This window comes from Pteropus vampyrus, unplaced genomic scaffold (genome assembly GCF_000151845.1).
Source record: "Pteropus vampyrus isolate Shadow unplaced genomic scaffold, Pvam_2.0 Scaffold3, whole genome shotgun sequence".
Lineage (NCBI taxonomy): Eukaryota > Metazoa > Chordata > Mammalia > Chiroptera > Pteropodidae > Pteropus > Pteropus vampyrus.
The window spans coordinates 4671297-4692282 of NW_011888784.1; the positions used below are offsets into that span (position 1 = coordinate 4671297).

The 20986-nt window shown below is 46.4% G+C and overlaps 1 protein-coding gene across 1 annotated transcript in view; it reads left to right on the top strand.

Annotated features, from left to right (window-relative positions):
- ZBTB7C (zinc finger and BTB domain containing 7C) overlaps positions 1-20986 on the top strand; it is a 275712-nt gene that overhangs the window by 128497 nt on the left and 126229 nt on the right. Inside the window, exon 3 of the mRNA XM_023530901.1 lies at positions 8578-8639. The gene's annotated coding sequence lies outside the window, so the exon portion shown is untranslated. The remainder of the gene's footprint in view (positions 1-8577; positions 8640-20986) is intronic.

Consider the following 20986-nt stretch of genomic DNA (forward strand, 5'->3'; position numbering starts at 1 on the left):
CCCTGCTGGGCCTAGAATAGCCACTTTATGCCTTCTGTTCCTAGGTAACTATTAATACTGTACCCTTTCACTCTCAAAAGTGTCCCCGTAGGGACAATACCATGTATGGCTTCCTTACTAAGGCTCCGTGGTGGGAAGGTATAGTCTAGTGCCGGGAAGAGAAGGGGCAGCAGCTGGAGGGGACAACTTTGGAGAAGCTTCTTCTGGAGAGGTCGCCCATTCCTTTTCCAGACACCCATTATACCATCCACACTACCTGCATATTACTGTCATTGTATGTCACTGTCAGATGAGCCGCCATTGTGATGTAAACAGGAGAGTTCAAAAATAGAGGTGAAATGAATCCCTTTCCCAGGGCATCAACTTTTCCTTCTACCTGAGATGGGGCTGGAAATGCCTTTACTCTGAAAGAAAGAAGGACTGGTGTTAAGTATCCCTGCTACAGTGGATACCAGATGGAGATAGAACTTTCAGGAAAGCAGGTTTAGATGAGTTGGGGGGCGGTGGGGGGTGGGGGAGAAGTTGAGTAATAAGACTCAGGGCATCAGGAAATAAAGCAAGGGACAAAACCCACCAAGGCAGGAGAAGGCTCCTGTGGTCACTGGAGGCAGAGCAGGCCTGCCTCCCTGTTTTGCTGTCTGAAGCTCCAAATGCTGTAATACTTGCTGGATAGCAGCCCCTACAAGGACTGACAAGCCTTGCTCCCACCGCCCTCCGGTTTGTCCTCCCAACGCTCACCCACAGACAACCTTGAAATGCCAGCCCCGCTCAGCAGCAGACTCAGGCAGGCAAGGCTGAGGGTACCTCTGGGGCACAGGCCACAGCGGTGCCTCCTTCAACACCATCAGCCAATGAAATCAGGCATAGAGAACCATCTCGTCGATAAACCATGAGACACCCCACCTCCCCTCACCCTGCGGGGGAGGCATTCTACTGCCACTGAGGTACTGTCTCCATGTGCCCAGCAGACATGACGACTTCCTCATGCTTTATTTCTTTTCTGTATGTTATAGAAAGAAACCTTTCCCCTTTTCCAAATGGGAACTGTTGGTCAATATTATAATACTGAATATTCTTTGTCTTTCTCCTCTACCCACCCATATTCTCACTGAGAATTAACCATCCTCACTTCATCAGCCAGAATGTAGCGGGCACCCTCCCCCTTCCCACCCCCTAGCAGTCTAGGCAAGGGGCTTCTGGGAACCTGGGCTCTGAGCAACCATCGCCCTCTCTCTCTCGGCTGCTCCAGGCCAACTCTCATTCAGCTTTGCCCAGCCCCAGGAACACTCCACTGAGGCCAGAAAAAATAAAATGTGCGTGACTGAGCAGCCACGTCTAGGCTAGGCAGCCCGACCAAGGAGATCAGGCTTTTGTTCCTCGGACAGGCTCTTCTCTCCTCCCTCTCTCTCAGGTCCAGGCCCCAACTGTTGGCTTTGGCTCCTGGCTCAGCCCTCCCTCCCTCTCAGGACTATTTTAAGATTCTAGGCCAAGGTCACAGAAATTGGAAATTCTAAGGGGCCATCACCCCCCAAAGCAATGACTGAAGGAGGATTTGGTTACCTTAGAAGACTGTTCCCCAGTGACACACACTCACACACTTCCTCCACCTCTACCCCCTCCTTTCTGCATCAGACCAAACCAAACTGGCCTGGTACCCTGCTGGGCTAGGTGGGATGGACCTAAGGTCACTCTACTGACACTTCCTGGGTTTCCCCCAGGTGCCTCCATGTTGGGCTTCTGGGCCCAGGACCTTTACTCTGCTTTTGTCTCCATGCTGTCCCCACAGGCTGCTTGGCAATGACTGCACACACGTGCCACCCCTTCTCACCCTTCCTAGCCAGAGCAGAGGGGTGTCCATCCTACTGGCTGGGGGCTCAGGGCTCAGCAGGCTAGCGTGTGACAGGTGTGCCCCATCAGAAGTACTTTCTCACGGCTGAGGACAGTGGCCTCATGACCAAATACCAGGTCCCCCGAGGTGTGTCACTTCCACCTGCCCTCCGCTGTTCATTCTGTTCAGCAAATACCTTGCTGAGGGGTTAGCAAAGCTTGCAGTCAGGTTCCTTCCTTTAATGGGGAGAGCAGGAGGCATACAAAGAGTCACTATTTAATTCAGTAAATGTTTATCAAGCACCTACTGTATCTGGACTGGGAGTGGACTGGAACAGGAAAAGGCTGGGCGTAGTCTGGCTTGCAGGCGGGAGGCGGGGTCTCTTTTTGATCTTTCTGGAAGGCGGGGAGGGTAAGCCTGGCACTAGGCATGTGCCAGGGAGGACAAATTAAGTCTGAGTCATAGCCCAGTAGCCCAGTAGCCAGAGCTGTCGTGTTTGCTGGGATGCTCGGCCCTGTTTTTGTCACCGGCTGGGGGTCCTGCTGGTCTCCCACTTGGCTTTCCCATACTGTCTCTAACATTTGGGCTGGACATGGTCGTATTTCAAGTTAGGAGGATCATGCCAGTCCCCTACTCTTCCTACAAGTCCCCAGCATTGGGCCAGGACGCCCAATGGGGGCTCAGTGATGACCTGTGTGCTGATTTTCCTGAGTGTTGTGTTTTGGAGTGATCGATTTGTTTTTAAATTAATAGAATTTCATTTTTTAGGAGCAGTTTTAGGTTTAAAGAAAAAAAAAAAAAGAGCATTAAGTACAGAGACTTCTTATATACCCCCTTTCCTCCCCGCTCCCCGCAAGTTTCCCCCTATTTATTAATATCTTGCATTAGTGTGGTACATTTGTTACAATTGAAGAACTAATATTAATACATCATAATCACCCCAAAGTCCATAGTTTACATTAGAGTTCACTCTTGGTGTTGTACAGTCTATGGGTTTTGACAAATGTCTAATGACATATATCCACCATTACGGTATCATAAAGAATAGTTTCATGGCCCTAAAATTCCTCTGTGCTGCACCTAGTCATCAGTCCTGTCTTCCCCCTGGGAACCACGGATCTTTTCCTGTCTCTATAGCTTTGCCTTTTCCAGAATGCCATATAGTTGGAATCGTAAGGTATAGGCTTTTCAGACTGGCTTTTTCACTTATAATATACATTTAAGTTCCCTCTACATCTTTCTGTGATTGACAGCTTATTTCATTTTAGTGTTGAATAATATTCCATTGTCTGGATGTGCCACAGTTTATTCATCCATTCACCTACTGAAGGACATCTTGGTTGCTTCCAGTTTTTAGCAATGATGAATAACGCTGCTAAAAAACATCCATATGCAAATTTTCGTGTGGACACAAGTGTCCAGTTCCTTTGGATAAATACCTAAGAATGAGGCTGCCAGATCCTATGGTACGAGTACATTTAGCTTTGTAAGGAAATGCCTACTGCCTTCCAAAGTGGCTCTGCCATTTTACATTTTATTTTAATATCAGAGAAAAAATCTAAATGCAACCCACCCAACACAGCGTCTGTAGGACCCTGGGAAGAGCAGCCACTGCCTCCCTGTCACCATAAACCCTGGACTGACCAACCTGATTCCCATCCCCCCAACTCCACCCCTGCCCTCAGTGACAGCTCATTATATCAGGCCTCTTCTTGTCAGGTGCTGGCACTGGGGACTTTGCAGTGATCACAGCACTCAGTGCCCCCCGCCTCATGGAGCCGACCTCCTAGGGGAAAGCTGGTTTTGATAACCTCACCTGAAAACACACAGCTGGCAGGCCTCGTGCCAAGTGTTTTCCTCCATTTTCTCACTTACTCCTTTCTTCCACCTTGTGAGGTAGGAGGTAGGTACCATTATGCTGCTATTTGCTGGTGCAGGTTTGAAGTGGAGAGAGGTTAAGTCACTTGCCTAAAGACACACAGCTGGTCAATGGCAGGGCCAGTCTGTCTCTAAACCACAAAGCGCTATGGCCTCCTTTGAGCTGTGGGGCCATGCAGCAGAGACTACCGCCTCACCGTCCCCTGAGAGCGGCTCTCATGGCTTTTCCCCTCCCTGTGAGGCTCACCGCAGGCTCACCACTTGAGGTCAGGGGACAGAGCCAGTCATTTCACTGGTTGGCGGGGGGCAAGGCATCAAGGAGCCCCGTTCCAGCTACACATGCCTGCTGAGGGGCTCAAAGTAAGCAGGACACAGCCTACGTGCCCTCCCACCATCGTAGGGCAGATGTACACAAGCTCTGGGCTGGGAGTTTTGGGACCCAGGTTCTGGTTCTGGTCTTGTCTTTGGCGTGACTTTGAGCAAGCCATTTTCTCTGTCTGAGTTTGGGTGCCCTGGCTGTAAAGTGAGGGACCTATAGGGCTCTTCTAAGCATGGACATTTTATTTTTCCAAAAAGCTAAGAGACTGAGAAGAACAATACTAATTTTGTGTTGCACGCTGATTTTAAGTGCTGCAGCAGTTCCTAAAAGGAAAAGATTAGGCAGATTAAAAAATATATGTATTTTATGAATTTGTATCAAGTCTTGAGGTGGCCTCTTTACAAAGACTGCTGATGAAAGGAGGGTCTTTAATGAAGGGCCCTGAGGGCCAAGGACTTGACTTGGTTTGAGCACTGCTAGCACCTGCTAGCTGGATGACTCTGAGAAAGCCATTCAGCTTCTCTGTGCCCCCACCTTCTAGACTATAAACCTTCCTAGAGAGAATTCGCAGGCAGGAAGCATACCTTTTCATGTCTGCATCTCCAGCAGGTAGTGAAGACCCTGGGATACAGCAGGTGCTCAAGTCGATGGGTGGAATCTATCCTAGCTGCCCTATGAGTATGTGGAAAAATATAGATGGTTCCTGACTTATGACAGTTTGACTTAGGATTTTCAACTTTGCAATGGTTTGAAAGCAATATGTGTTCCGTAGAAACCATACTTCAAATTTTGAATTTTGGTCATTTCCTGGACTAGCAATTTGTAGTCCTTGTAATGCTGGGCAGTGGCAGCGAGCCGCAGCTCCCAGTCAGCCACGTGATCACAAGGTAAACAACCCAACCAACCCTTGACAGTGTCGATATTTTCAACTTACAATAGGTTTATTGGGAACTAACCCTATCATGAGTCCAGGAGCATCTGTACATCATTTTTCATCATAAAGCTTTGCACAAATATTAGTTAATATTAAACTAATAGTAATGCTAATGTTAACATTACTATTTAGTTGTTAGTCATACAGTTTTGATTCACACCTAGACTTCTTATTGCTACTGAAAGCCAGGAGTGATCCAGAGGTGGGGGTCACACATCTGCAGACAGATGAGGGCTTCCCACTTCCCAGGGTCCCCTCTACACTCGGGGCAGAGAGAGGAGGAGGTTAGAGAAAGGGAGGGATACTGGACTGCACAATCTGGTCAAGGGCCAGCTGTTTCTCCCCACGGCAGCAGGCTGGAGCCGGAGCCCGCGGCTCCTTGAAGACTGCTTCCTTCTCAGAAGAACCATGGGCATCTACCCACTGAGGTCTGGCCCTTGACTGACAGTACTGGCTGGTCACTGGCTGGGGAGATGGAGCCTAGATGATCTTTTTGGCCCATTTCCAGCCATTCCTGGAGATTTGAGAAAACAAGTTATTAGAATGGAATGTTCCTTAATGATCTAATGAGAGCAAGGCAGCCAGATTGTTGTGTTTGAGAACCCTCATGTCAGGGTCTGGGGAGGCACCTGAAATCCTTAAGCCTCTTTTTCTGACTGAAGGGGCAAGAATTCGTACCTTACCTCTCCAGAGGTGAAGGGGGCCCAATACCTGGTAGGATGGGTGGGGGTGGGGGAGAAACTGTTAGCTTGGAAAGTTGCTAACCTCACATTCTCACCACAAATCATTATTTTTGTTTCAGTTGGAAGGGACCTTAGTGACCACTCCCTTCTTTTGCACAGGAGACTAACTAAGGCTTAGAGAGAAGGAAAGAGGCTTATCAAGAGCTCCTGTCAGGCTCCTCCTGTCTTGCGAGCCTGGATTTCCAACCCCACCCTTTTATTTTTTACTTGTAACACTATACTTTAGGGCATAAGGCACATTCCAAGAGAAAAATCAGGACACTGAAAAAAATAATTCATGCTATTTATTCACTCTCGGAGAAGCTGTTAGCTTTAATGACCTTTCTAAATTAATAAAATCTGTAAATGCTCAATTGTTTGTTGCACACACTGAGTTACACCTCTAAATGACTGGAGGGAATGCACGCTGCCTGGAATACTTAGCTGCAGGGCTCCACAGCCAGCAGACTCACTGTGTACCGTCCTCCTTCTGAGAACCTTGAGGGAACAGCCCACCATGTGCTCAGCCCTGTGGTCAACAAAAAATGTAGTGACGATCCCTGTCCAGAGACCTTGCCAGGGATTTCTTGGGAGAGGCGACGCTTTCAGACATGAACAGAAGATAGTACCTAACATAAGATAGCAAATGCTTTGTTGTGGGCTACAGTGTTCAGAGACAGCAGAAGTGGGAGGCGGCCGGAAGGCCTGGTGGAGGCGGTGGACCTTGATGGGGTCCACTGAAAAGAGTAGGATTTGGTCAGGAAAGGGCTTTCTAGGCAGGAAGCACAGGCTAAGCAGAAGGTAAGAATGATAGTGTCATTGGAGGCCATGTGCCTAGTGGAGGAGGCAGGCAGGGGACCTGATGAATGAGACCGTTTGGTTGGAAAGCGGTCACATTCCAGAGGGTGATGGAGGGGATGGGCATGAGGGAATCCTGTTTCTCAGTCCTCAGATACCTCCAACTGAAGCTACACTACATAAACTCCATGCTTACAAGCCACGAGTTTCCCTGGCCCAGGCTCACGCTGTCTAGTTTGTTCCTGAGTCTCCTCGTCTGGGCTCGTGAATGGCACAGGTTGCTTTGACTTCCAAGATGAAAATGGACAAAAGTCTTGTAGAGAATTGCTGTGTATGTTGTGCTGTTATTTCAGGGGCATTTAAAAAATTGCGGTAAAATATATATTACATAAAATTTACCATGTTAACTATTTTAAGTGTACAGTTTAGGGGCATTAAGTACATACACATTATTGTACAGTCATCGCCACCATCCATCTCTAGAACTTTCTCACCTCCCCAGACTGAAACTCTGTACCTATTAAACACGAACCCCCTGTTCCCTATCCCTGCCAGCTCCTGGTAACCTCTGTTCTACTTTCTGTCTCTTTGAATTTGACTACTTAGGAACTTTATATAAGTGAAACCATACAGTATTTGCCTTCTTGTGCCTGGCTTATATCACTTAGCATAATGTCCTCAAGGTTCATCCATGTTGTAGCATGTGTCAGAATTTCCTTCCTTTTTGAGGCTGACTAACATTCCATCGTATGCATATACTACGTTTAGTTTTTCCATTCATCCCTCGATGGACCCTTGGGCTGCTTGTATCTCTTGCTTATTATGAATAATGCCGCTATGAACAGGGGTGTGCAAATATCTATCTAAGTCCCTTGCAGGAGGATTTTGAGCTTTAAAAAAAAAAAAGGTGCTTCAGGATTCCAAATTATCAGAGCTGATCAGCTGGCCCTCACTGCTGTCACTCCACAAGGAGCAGATTGCCAGCTGGCCGTCTCCTACGTGTTAAGGCTCTTCTGCCTGGAGCAGAGCTCTTTATTACCTTCTGCCAGGGACACGGATTGAAGGCTGGACTCTGGCATGCATGACCTTTCCCCACACCACGCTAAGCTGCTTCAGTCTGCGTGTTAGCCAGGGTCAAGGCCTCTTCGCCTTCACTTCTTATCTTGAAACACATCAGTCATGTTGAATTGGTCCCTCACTCAGGTAGCAAGTGCTTTGTGCTCTTACTTAGTAAGTTCTTTCTCCCACCTTCGAAAATGTATTTAGCCATGGTTGTAGAAGCCGAAGGAAATGACTCATGCACTCTTCTCCCTCCTTGTCCTGTATTCGCTGCCTCCCCTACTCCCCCCAAAAAAGAAGAACTAAAGGACATCCTGTCTTGAAACATCACTACCTCTGGGCATTAATTGCTTCTACAGATCCCAAACTCACTTAAAACACATTAAAGTGGTGACACACTCAGGCAGAAAGGCAGGAGAATTCACAGCTCAGGTTGGCATTGTCATTAACTCAAGTCTTTCGTGTCAACTCCCTCCTGCACTGAACGTCCTGCCTGGCCTTACAGTCAACCTCCGCAATGCATTCTCTGGCCTTTGTTGGTTTGTGTCAGCTCTTGAACATTATTTAAATGTAGTTTGGGGCCCATGCATGCAATTACCATTGTGTTATTATTCAGAACCAGATTGTTAAGATTCAGGCAGCTGTACAAGGAGATGCCCTGTGCTGTGAGGTCCAATTTAGGAGGGCCTTCCGAGTTGGCGCGCTGGGTTGCTAGGCAACCCCATGCTACAGAAGAGGAGGCCTCACTCCAGAGTGGGAAGAAGCCCAACGCCTTCAGGGAATTGGAGGCAGTGGTCAATCTGAGACTGGCATGGCGCCGGCGAAGGGGAGGGAGGCGGTGTGGACTAAGCCCACTGCCAGGAGGGGTGGGAGCCAGGGGCGCCCACCCAACTAGCACACGGTATTCCTGGGAGGGGAGAGTGCTGCTGGGAGTGAGGATGCAGAGAAGGTGCAGAAGCCCGAGGTTGGCCAGTAAACTGCCGAAGGATGCCCAGAGCAAATGCTAATATACTTCTTCGTCCCTTTCTTCTCATTGCAGAAAATGAGCAGGTTTGCAGAGAAACTGCTCGCCTGAAATTTAAGACGAAGGCGTCGTTGCTTGTGAGTATGAATTTTGCTCTTTTAGGTCTGTGGTTTGACAACGTTCCTGGGGAGCGGGCAGGTTTCCTTGTTTGGGGAAGGACGTGTGACCTTGATGGAATTGGCTTTTGGTTCTTCTTCTGGAAGGTGCCTCTGGCTGGGTGGGGCTGGACCGAGGAGTGTCAGGCTTCCAATTGAAGGCTCATGGTTTGAACCCCAGCTCTGCCCTCTAAGTGGGGAGTGCTCCCACTGGCTCCTGAGAGTCCTCCCTTATGGTCGATTGGTGTGCAGGGAGAGCCGACTTCTATGGGGGTAAGGGAGATGTTTGTTTTTTCAGTCTGGAGCTACAAACTGTATATACAAGTCTACGTTTTCTGCTGGGTTGACCCTATTTAGAACAGTGAATTCTCATATAGGCCATTTAACAGCATGTTAAACTAAGAGCAATCATACAACCTAATCCATTCCTTGATCTGAGAATATTATTCATCGTTAAGTGCCTGGCACTATCTGGAGGCTCTGAGAAATACAAAAGAAGCAGCAGGCCTAGGCTCTGTTAAGGAGGAGCTCTCAGCCTAGTGTGGGAAGAGAAGACATCTGCACACGAGACCATTAAAGAACTTAACGAACTTAATGAACGGGTAGATAGTCGTGCTCTGGCTCTCATGGCACAGGCAGAAATGCTGGTGACAGGGAGCAGTTGGAGAAGACTTCTTGGGGAGAGACTTGAACTGGGCTGGTGGAGGAGGAAAGAACAGGGCAGAGGCTCCAGGATGGGAACACCCAACAGCCTGCATGGTGGATGTCATAGACATGGGTCTGACGGAGAGGGAAGAAAACACTGGTGATGTGGGGCACGGCCAGGTGGTAAAGGCTCGAAATGGCTTCACGAATGGTCCATGTGCAAAGAATCATGATGGAATAAAGTATTCCTCATCTATGTAAATAAAATTCAGTTTCTGCCAGTTTGTCTGTGACTCATCATGTGAAAATGACCACATGGATTTTTCAGCAAATTCAAGTTTGTATTTGATATCAATATATACACTGGATAGATTGCAGGAAATTCACATTGGGGATTCTCCCTATATCTCAGGCAGACAGACAGACAGACAAACAGACAGACAGACAGACAGACAGACAGACAGACACAGACAGCCAAACCCAGACACACACACACACACACACACACACACACACACACAGCGCCTTCTCCAGACAGCTGCCTCTGAGGGCTACCTGAGACCCATGAAATCAATGATAGGGACAAACCCTGACCTCCAGGTGGACAGTCACCAGGATAGTGCTCCCAGTAACCACTTGCTTGTCCCTGGAGCTGCTTCTCCTACAGGGATCTCTAAGCACTATGCCCAGGGTAAGGGGTAGCTGGAATTTATTTATTTAACAAAGGTTATTTAATTATTTGTTCCAAGCAAGCAAGGGAAGCTAGCTGGTTCTAAATCTGATGAACGACAACCAATATTTATATAATATTATCAGTTTGCAGTTCACTTGACAACATTGCCTCATATGAGCTTCACAGAGGCTCCATCAGGTATTGTCATTTTGCAGATGAGGAAGCTGAGGCTCAGAATTAGTTAAACATTTTGTTCACGTTCGCTCAGCCAATAAGTGGTAGAGCTGACATTCACGCTGACTTTCTAAGGCCCTGGATATCTGGATATCATTATGGAACACGCCTTCCGGGTCTGCCCTGCCTCCTGCTCATTTATCCTGGGGAAGAAGATGTGCTCCCACAGGGGTCTGGTTGGGGTACTCTGTTCTGGATGGTCAGTGTTTTGCTATGCTGGCGTTTATGGATGTATCGTGTCAACCTGATGGTCTTTGGCCAGGCAAGAAGGTGGTTATGGTTCTGCCCTCAAAGAGGAAGGCTCAAGTGTGCTTCTACCACCAGGGACAACCCTCTGGAGAGATACAGGAGGGATCCATTTGGAGCCACTGGTGACTGTTGTAGGTTGGGTTTCCTAGAAGCAGAGCTTGAGACAAGGATTCTGATGCACTGGATGTATCAAGGGAGAGCTTTTAGGGAAAACTTGTGAGGGAGAGAGAGGAAAGCAGGATAGGGAAGGAGTGGCTGAGTGAAGATGGGCCAGGGCAAGTTTCTCCTTGGTTTGATTCATGTGAAATGCATTGCAGTGATGTCTGGCTTGGCAGCAAGGGGCAGGTCTCATGCACCCCCTCATTGGTCATGGGCACCCAGAATGGTACCGCTAGTGCAACCTCCAGGGCATCACCTTGACCAAGAATAGAGGATCGGAGAACACCACAGGTAAAAGCAGCTGGGGATTGGGTGGCCCCAGCAGGTAAAGGGGATCTGAGTGGGGCATCAGTTGCACTTACCACTGTGCATGTGAGCCTCCTTGTTTTGAAGATAGCCAATTTTTAGCACACTTGACCCTACAGTAATTTCCATTCTAGTAAGTTTGCATTTTAAGAGTATAGATATTAAAATAGAAATCAATAGTGGCAAAGTCTGTTTTCACCGAAACAACTATGTGCTTTTTTTTTCCCACTATAATTTTGTTCTTAATAGATAATATAGTCCCATGGCTCTAAATTCAAAAGTACTAAAAGGTATATTGTGAAAAGTCTCTTTCCCACCTCTGTCCCTAAACAACCAGGCTCCTCTCCCAGTAACAACCAATATTACCAGGGTTTGGGGTTACTTTCCAATAATCGTCTATGCATACCAATAATAGTGTGGTTTAAATTTCAAAGGTTTGGTGAATCTGGTGCCGTATAGTAAAATACCACCCTCTCGGTCCCCAAAAGTTAGCAGTTGGGGCTATTCCAAAGAGATTGAGCTGAAATGTGACTTTTCTTTGGAGAGAGAGAGCAATTCTCCAAGCCACCTCTCAGTGGAATGTTCAAAATGCATAAAAACTTTACAGACATGTCCAAATTCCTTAGAATTCCGGTATAAACAATTGATATAAAACTTGCAAATTATTATTATTTCTTCATTAAAGCAAATCACATAAAAGAATTTGAGAGGCTCTATTACAGCCTTGAAATTTTCAAATATTTACAATAATTTAAAATTTCACTAAATTCACTCTTTAATTCAAATGATTGCAGTCTCACTGCATTAATCACCTACTGTCATTTGCATATTGTTCGATGACTTACCAAAATGTGTATTGTTCCCAAAGTGTGTTTAGACCTATTGCAGTATCAGCACCCTGTAAATGTTCACTGTGGTTTCCTTTTTTGAAGTGACTGTGCTATAATTTGGAAGTGTTTTCTCATCACAGGAGCGGGTCACTGATGGAACAGGTTTTTTTGTTAGTAAGCTCCCTGTTGGAGGAGACGTTGAAAGAGTGGCTGGGTCATCTCTCAGCAGTTACACAGGAAATCTACCCTACGTGACATGCACGTTTAGAAGACTTTTAAGGCCCTGTCATAGCTAACAGTCTAGTCTGTGCAGTTTCGTTATCATCATTGCCTTTATAAGCCATTTACCTCACTTGAAATCCAGGCTATCAGGCTCACCTTGTGTGCTTATCTTCCTAATTTTGGTTTCACAAGTTTTGTCTACTGCCTATAAATGTCCACGTGGAATTTACTTTTAATCTCATAGTCCTGGCATGTATGTTTTTCTCTTGCCAAACGAGCTTCCTCCTTCCAGTCCTCCTTCAGGTTGCTGTCTCTCAGATTGCAAGAAAATTCTCCTACTTGGGCATGACCCGTTCACCCAAGACAGATGTGGTGGCACCCCCACAAGGCAATGAAAAAAAATCTCATTTCCGTCCAAGAAATAGAATCATTATCTTGATTGAAATAATATCTTTCTTCAACCTGCAACCAGATAAAGCATCAAATCGGTGAAGTTTCCTTATCACTGCACAGAGTCTGCAGGACACAGAATAATGGCCTGTCAGCTGCCTCTGGTGGGGCAGGTTCTGTAAGGCATGGCCCACAGTTCTTGGCCTGATTTGCATTACACAATGTCTGCTGCACTGTAAAAGAATTCCATTGATGACAAATATTATTATTTTAAAAGGGGAAAATAGTGTAGAGCCTAGAACAGTGTAAACAACAAATGCAACTACTATTATTTTGATGATTGTTTTTAATCAGACAACATCTAACATGTACGGGCAATTGCAGGAATGACTAAAAGCTGTAGATAGATTATATATATATATATATAAATAAGATTATATATATACTTATTTATATATATATATATATACTTTCAGGATGTGAGTGTTCTGGAACTCTGTGCCCCTAGGGCTGAGCTTCCCAGGACTGCAGAGTAAGGAGGTGACTGGGCTTGAGAAAGTGGACCAGGTTCTGGTTTTGAGTGGAAAACAGGACAGCCAGAGGCCAGCAAACAGGAGACAGAAAGAGCTGTGAGCAGGGAGGCAGCCCAGACCCACCATTGCTATTATGTAGCTTTGGGCTTTCAGGGCTCAGCCTCCTCATTGTTCAGAGAGGTTTACTTGAGGGTGTCAGGAGAAGGAGGTGAGGCGATGTTTGTGCAAAGTGCAGGATACCGGCTGTACCCTCTAAACTCCCTGTCCCCTGTGCACCAGTGACGGGAAGCTCGGCTGCATTCCGGGGATTTTTGAGCACTTACTCTGTGACAGGCATGTTCTAACATTTTACATGTATTAATTCACTTAATCCTCACAACAATCCTACGCATTACAAACTCGTATTATCTGCCTTTCACAAGTGAGAAGGAAGAGAGAGGTTAAGTAACTTGCCCGAGGTCGCACAGCCAGAAAGTAATGGAGCTAGAATTTGAAGCCAAGCTGTTTGACTGGAGCTCTTGAAAACTTAAAATAGACTGTAGCGAGACTAAATAATGTAGTTCAAACATGTTGGGCTTTCACCAGACCTTAAACGGTAATCCTGAAATCAGAAGTAATAATAAAAATAAAATAACAACAGCGACGACAACAACAACATCTTCGTAATGTTCTAAGAAGCCTAGAGGCGGTTCCTGGGGTAGAGGTGGGAGGTTCAATGACATTCTAGCCAGGGTTTCTGATCTTGGGTACCTAGAGGTCCTCTCTTCCCATATCGTCCTGCAGAGCTACCCCAGCTGGATGCACACTGTGGAGCACCATGGAATGTAGGGCTTGCCCCGTTTACTTGGCCCCTATCTGGCCCATCCCCAATCTTCTTGCAGAATCCTTCGGGGGCCCTTGGGACTATGCTGTCTGCAAAAACTCCCCCAGAGCAGGAAACCATCCCCGCACACCTTGCCCCACGCCTGCTTCACTCCTCTCTTTCCCCAGGAACGACATAAGTGAAATGAAAGCCCAGATTTTCAAAATCTTGTTTTCAAGAGGAATCCTGGCCTTTAAGTGAGCGCACCGTATTACCATGGTAATCACCAGCTGAACGGAGTGATTTTATAATACATTTCCATCAGAAATATGAACAGGTGTGCAGGGAAATCAACATTTATTAACAAGATAGGTATTGGGACATTAATAAGGATTTTAGGATTATTCAAGGAAACAAAAGGAAGAAGAGAAATACCTTTGCTTGTAGTCAAGGTCCTTCCAGCCTTACCTCTGACCACTTCCTGCCTCACCTCCCTCCCACCCTGAGCTTTTCATTCACAGTCCTCCATGCCCACCCCTCTCCTCTCTCCTTTCCAGTGCTTAATCATCTGTCAAATCCCAGCTTCTCCAGGACACCCTCTTTTTTCCACTCAGCCCCCAGGAATCTCTGCCTCCCTTGACACCCTGAAGTCCTTATACTGGACCTTGTGTCCCTCACTCCCCAGCTAGCTGGAAAGCCCCCTGAGAGACAGCTGGGTGCTCTGATCCCACTCATGGTTCTCAAGGACAGTGAACCTCCACTGAGCTAAGAACCTCACTGTCTTCCTCAGGGCCCAATTAAAAATGCCACCATGACACCTCTGGGTGACTCTGGAGCTCAGAGTACTGAAAGCCAGAATTGTTTGTTCCTGTTCCAGAAACAGAATTCATTTGCATTGCAGTATTCCTTCCAGAGGTGAAGGCAGTAGCGGGGATCCAAGAAAACATGCAAAGCAGTTTTGATTTCTAAGCCTCAGAGTCTTGAGTCATCACCCCCTTCACCCGCTTCTAAATCAGTGCTGGCTCTCCATATGGGAAACCATACTCCTGGGACCAGAAGGGGCCTTCTCACTCAGCTCAAGGCCACCCTGGGCTCCTTGGTGGTGGGTCGGGGTTCTAGTGCAGGGGCCAAGGAAGAGGCAGCCTTGCCTGCTGGGCCCTGACACAATGGGCTACTGCTTTGTCCTGGGCCTGCAAATGTCTCACACACAGCAAATCAGGGTTTCTCTGTCACTGTGTGAATGGGAGACCAGAGGGACTTGTCAGAGGCCTCTCATGAAAGGCCTTCCTCTTCACTTTCAAGTAGGACAATGCATCAGAGAAGTTGCCAGGCACGCTCTGAGGATACAACAGGCATTAGCTAATATTTTGATTTTAATAGAATGAATAATAGCCCAAGTGTCTCTTGGAACTAATTTTGAAGAATGTGTTCTGCCACATGTTCCTCTTGTTGAATCGGCTCCTAAAGAGTTGATAACAAAAGGTTTAAGCCAAAAAAAAAAAGGCATTCCTGCACCAACTTTTCTCTCTTTTAATTCCCTTCTTGTAATGCTTCTCAGTTAACAGTAACTTAAAAAAACAGTAACTCGAAAAATATGAAAAGATGAAATAAAGTTGGAATAGGAAGCATTGAACCCAAGAAGGAAGCTGGAAGTGGCAGCCCTGGCTTTTGTTCTGCAGCGTGAATGGCTTTGTGGTGGGTCCCCTCACTGAGCCTGGTTATACGGGGCCTTACTGGGCAGACAAATATCAAAGCTATTTATGGGGGAGGCTGCTGCCTCCCTCCACAGGTGTCTGTATGAGGCAGGGTCCTGGCGGGAAACAGATGGCATGCTCGAAGTGGGTGATTTGAACAGAGTTGAGTCCAAAGGCCAGTGCAGGGTGTAGGGCACCTGTAGGACCCAGTACAATATCCCTCAACACTGGGAGCGGTTAAACCTCTAGCGCTGAAGGGGCAAGCGGGGGGGCGGGGAGCGGGGAGGCGGGTGTTGCTGAAAGAGGAGACAGTGAGGATGCCGTGGAGGAAGCTGTGACCCGAGGAACCCCTGAAGACAGGAGTCCCAAGGAAACCCCCTGGGGACCCCATTGCTGAGCCAACAGGAAGGAGGGCAGAGGGCAAGGAGCCCACTGCTGTGTACAGGGGTCGACCTCCTGGGCACCAAACTGAGCAGAAAGGGTGGCAAGTGGGCTGGAGGAACAAATGGAGACAGTGGTATGTGCCTCTTCCCCAAATGACAGACCTGCAGTCCAGGGGCAGAACGGGAGGCCCAGCGTTCTCATCTGGCAGACCTGGTATAAGGGCCCATTTCAGGGCCTCCAGGAGAGTCCCCAGCCCAAAGAAACATTCCTCCTCTGCAGCCTGTTCTCCAGAGATGACAATTCTTTTTACCAGAGCAAAGACGTCACAAAGGGTTCCCCTGGGACAGGAGAGATGGGACCATAGTGAATTCATACTGAAATGCCACACCTGTTCCCTCACCAGGAGAAGCTGAAGGCGAGGGCTGAAGCAGCTCTAGCAAGGTGCCAAGGGAGCCTAGGAGTAGGCCTTGAAGGAGGGAGCAAGCCGAAGGGAAAGGACTTTGTAGGTGAGGAAAAGTGGGTCAAGACTGAGAGCATAGGGGCCCTGAGTTCAGCCCCTCAGAGGCTGGTTCCGGCTCAGTTTGCTCGTCCTGGGCTCACAGTCCTGTTGGAGGCCACCTCTTGGAACTCCAGGTGGCTCTCAGCTCTGCACCCTCACCCTACAGGGGTTTATGTTGATGAAAAACAATGCCATGAGGTGACAGGCCACATTGATCCAGCCCTTTCTATGGCTTGACCTGAGCTTTGCATTTGCCAGCATAATGTTTTCATTGTCCAATAACCTATGTAGTAGGTATCAGAGATAAATGTTACTTGTTCAAGAACACATTGGACCCCAATGGCTTGATTTCAGAACTGACCCCTGACCTGGCACCCAAGGATTCCCTAGACGATGAGAGTCTGCACCTGCAGAGTAGGGAATGTCATTCCCATGTGGGCATCATATACATTTAAAATCATTTTATTTGGGAATAACTTCAAAATACAGAAAAATTGCAGAAATAAAAATGCTGCAAAGAATATCCTTACATCATACTCATCCGTTAAATTTTTACCCCATTTTCTTTACCATTTGTGCTGTCCATCATTTACACACACATGCGTTCCGTCTGAACGATTTGAGCACGTTACCCCTAAGTACTTCAGTATGTTTCCTAAGGCATGGCTTACCCTCTGTACGGTTTATCAGTAAGCGTAACGTAAACGCACGCTTCGATCTGGCTTGCCCGTCTACCATTTGTATTTCAGCTTCATCGGTTAACCTCACAGCGTTCTTTATAGCACACCCTGCTCCAGTAGTGGATTCTGTCTAGGGTTGGGTGTTGCATTTAGTTGCTACTCCCTCTGGTTTCTTTTACTCTGGAACATTTTCAAAGTTTTTCTTTGTCTTTTATGACTTTGACGTTTTTGAAGAGTACAATGTCCTCTTATTTCTAATAAACTATTCCTCGTTTTGGGGTTTTTCTGAGGTTTCCTTGTCATTAGATCCAAGGTATATGTTCTTGGCCAGAAACCTACGTAGGCGATCTTGGGTTCTTCTCATGCAAGCCCATCTGGAGGCCCTCACTGCATTGGTCTTCATTGGTGACGTTAATTTTGATTTCCCATTCAAGGTATTGTCTGATTTCCCCACTATATGATAATTGTCTTTTTTCTGCCTTGTAACTAGTAAGTGGTCTACTAGGAGACACTTTAGAATTTTGCAAGTACTCTGCTCTTTGTTGATTTCCCCCTGGATGTAGTATCCATTGATGACTGTGGCCTGATCCAATAGTTAATGTGATGGTTGCAAAATGACGCTTTTCTATCTCCAGCACTGCCCCTGTGTTTACTAATCAGCCCTTGGCATTCTACTGTAGCAGCAGAATATATTCATACTGTAAGCAGCATACGCTTACTATTGTATGCAGTAAAATGTATTTGTGTAATACCTGTATAGACTGGTGAATTCCTGTTTTTCCAAGAGTTTCTTATTTCTCACTATACTCAATTATTTTGGTGCTTAAATTGCCCCAGATTTGACTAATGGGAGCCCCTACATGCTGTTATTTTGATAGACCACCATCCCTGTATTGGGGCACTTTCTTACTTTCTGGCATAATGAGAGGTTTCAGAGTCATTGTGTACCTGCCTCACACTGGCCCTGCAAGCAGCCATTTCTCTGAGGGGCCTGCTTCATTTGAGTGGAGACTAGTATTGGAGACCAAGCTCTGGGTTCTGGGGGTGCTCATTGCTGAGTGTCTTTATTTCTTGGCCCTTTCAGGTGACAGAACTAGGAACTACATGCATGTATATACACATATACATACAACATATACATGCATATTTATGTGTACACAAACATGCATATACACTTCCATATTCATATGTTAAAAATCATGAGTCTGCACCAATACCTCTAATTTAAATCTACCTCCACAGGGCACTTCTGGTCTTCTCCCATTCCATATTGTCTCTGTTCTTCTTCCACAGTGAAAACCTGGGCTCCCCAAACCATCAATATATTCGCTCATTTGCTCCATATTACATTTAAAATAGTGTCAGAATTGCTTTACTTATGCCACTGCAATCAACGAACCTTCTTCTCCTCACCCCCAACCTACCCTACTGTGTTCCTAAATAACTTGGATTAGTCCTCCCTCCCTCCTTCCCTCCTCTCTTCCTTCCCTCCCCCCTCACTCCCTCCATCTCTCCCTTCCTTCTTTCCTTCCTTCCTTCCAGCCTTCATTTCTTCCTTTCTTCTTTTCTTGCCTTTCAGTATGGTTATAGTATTTATTTGAAATACAGTCAGGTTCACCTTTTTTAGTTTGCTTTTGGTTTTAGGAACTTTTTTCCCTTCCCATTCTTATCGATTTAATTTAATTTTTTAATAGGTAGAATATTAACATGCTTTCAGAAGTCAAAACTATCTACAAAGGCATACTAAGAGATGGTCACTCTCTCCTGTATTTCTTATGCCCCATCACCCCTTGTAGGTAATAAACTAAATCGTTCTGTGCTTACACAGCTATTGCTTTTTGTAAAGGTAAGCACGTTTTTATGTTTTTAAAATTTTCCTTCTTTTTACGCAAAAGATTGCATGTTATCCATGCTTCTTTTTTTTTTTTTTTTGCATTTTGATCTATACATTTATTAGCTTCTGGAGGACACTCCATACCAGTTCATAGGATCTTCCTCATTCTTTTTCATAACTGCACAGTACTCCCTGTACGTGCATGCCATAGTTTATCCAACCGCCCTTCTCTGTAAGTCCATTTAGGTGGTTTCCCATATTTTACAATGACAAATAATGCCGCAATGCTGGTACATGTGTCTCATATGCTTGCAAGTGTATCTCCAGGGTAAGTTGCTAGGAATGGGATGAAGAATGAATGGGAATGTAGTTTGGTTAGGTGTTGCCAGGTCCCTTCCATGGGGTGTGCCAGTCCCGTCCTGACCTCTTTCCTCACAACTTTGCCGGTGGAAGGTACTGTCAGGTTTTGGAATTTTGCCAATCTCATGGGTATGAAATGTCATCTCAGGATAGTTTTAACTTGCATTTCTCTTATTAGGAGTGAAGCTGCACCTTTTTTCATATGTTTAAAGATAATTTTTATATTCCTTGAGTGAGTTGTCCATTCTTTGTCCCATTTTTCTATTGCCCACTTTCTTTGTCCTTCAGTTCTTAAGAGTTGTTTAATATACTAGTGATATTAACCCTTTATTGATGCTACATGTGGCAAATATTTTGTCCCAGTTTATCATTTACCTTTCACTACTTATAGTGTTTGCCCTAAAAATTTTTTGCATAGTCAAATTTATCAGTCTTTTATATTGTTGCTGCTGGATTCTCAGTTAGAAAGCTTTTTCTTACACCCAGGTTGTAGAAGAATTCGCCCATATAGAAACATCATTTTAATGGTAATATTTCACTGAAAAGATAAACTATCATTTTTATATAGATTCTAAAAGACGAATTGGAGTTACAGGGCAGAAGAGGCAGAGGGCAGAAAAGTGCAGATGGGGAGCAGTTTCCAAGCTTGGAGGTATGAAAACCCTGAACCCTACTGTTTTCGGGATTGAGACAGAGGACATATTGTCTCTGCTCCACAGAGGTGGACACTCATGCAAGGAATCAAATCTGGCCCCTGTGACACAGTCCAGTGACAGGACCTACCAGGAAGGGCTGTGGGACCTTCAGAGGAGGGACAGGTCTTTTGAGCTAGGCAGAGGGACATTGGGACAGAGCTGTGGCTAGGATGGGGCAAATGAAGCACTTAGGGCAAACTTAAGGAGGCATCATTCTCAGAGTCATGCAAGTGCAGGGCTGGCACTTGGGAGCGAAGGCCTTAAATTCTGTACCCTGGGTGCCTCGCTCGCCTCCCCCTGGTCCTGACTCTTCTTTTGGGAGAAGCAGGAATAGAGCGGGGGCTTGAGGAAAGGAGGAAGTTAAATGGATGGGGTGATGAGGCAGTATCGTCGGCCCAGGACTGAGCGTGGTGGCAAAAGCACGTTCTGTCCATCCGGGGACTGGCCAAGTTGGGCAGTGGCATGGCGTTGGAAAGGTGGGATGGGGAGGGGTCCGGATTTCATCCTGGAGGTGGAGGAAAACCACCACAGGACTTTAAGAAATTCTGTCCAATTTGGGGGCATGGGGATGATAACAGCATCTTCCCAGAGCTGATGTCAAGATTAAATATAAATAATCATTGTGAACATTTTCATTTGGCATAAGGCCTGGCATGGAGTGGAAGCTCAATAAACATTAGTTTCCTGTACTTTGAGAGGATTTCTGATTTTCCTAATCAGGTTGCAGATCTAATGCCCTTGACACAGTGGGACTGTTCAAAGCATGATGTAGGAGTAGAAAATATTAATAAACAAAACTGGAAGTAAACTAACTGTTCACTCACCTTGGGAAGAAAAAGAAGGCATTGTTGAGGGGCTGTAGGAAAGTCGCAGCTGGAACCAGCTTCAAGGCATCCATAAGTGGAAACTGAGGCCCAGGCAGGACTTCTCGGCACTTTAATGGCTCACAGCGAGTTAATGTTCGTGCTCCTACTAGTCCTCTCAAGAGGGATAGGACACTCACTCCCACCCAGCACCCGGGCTCCCCTCCGCCAGCCCTAGAAAGCAGGAGCGCCTGAGTGCATCTGCCAGGGGACTCCCGACAGCCTCGCTGGGTGTTTTCTCCCTGAACTGTGCTGACCTGGAAGGAGGAAAAGCGAA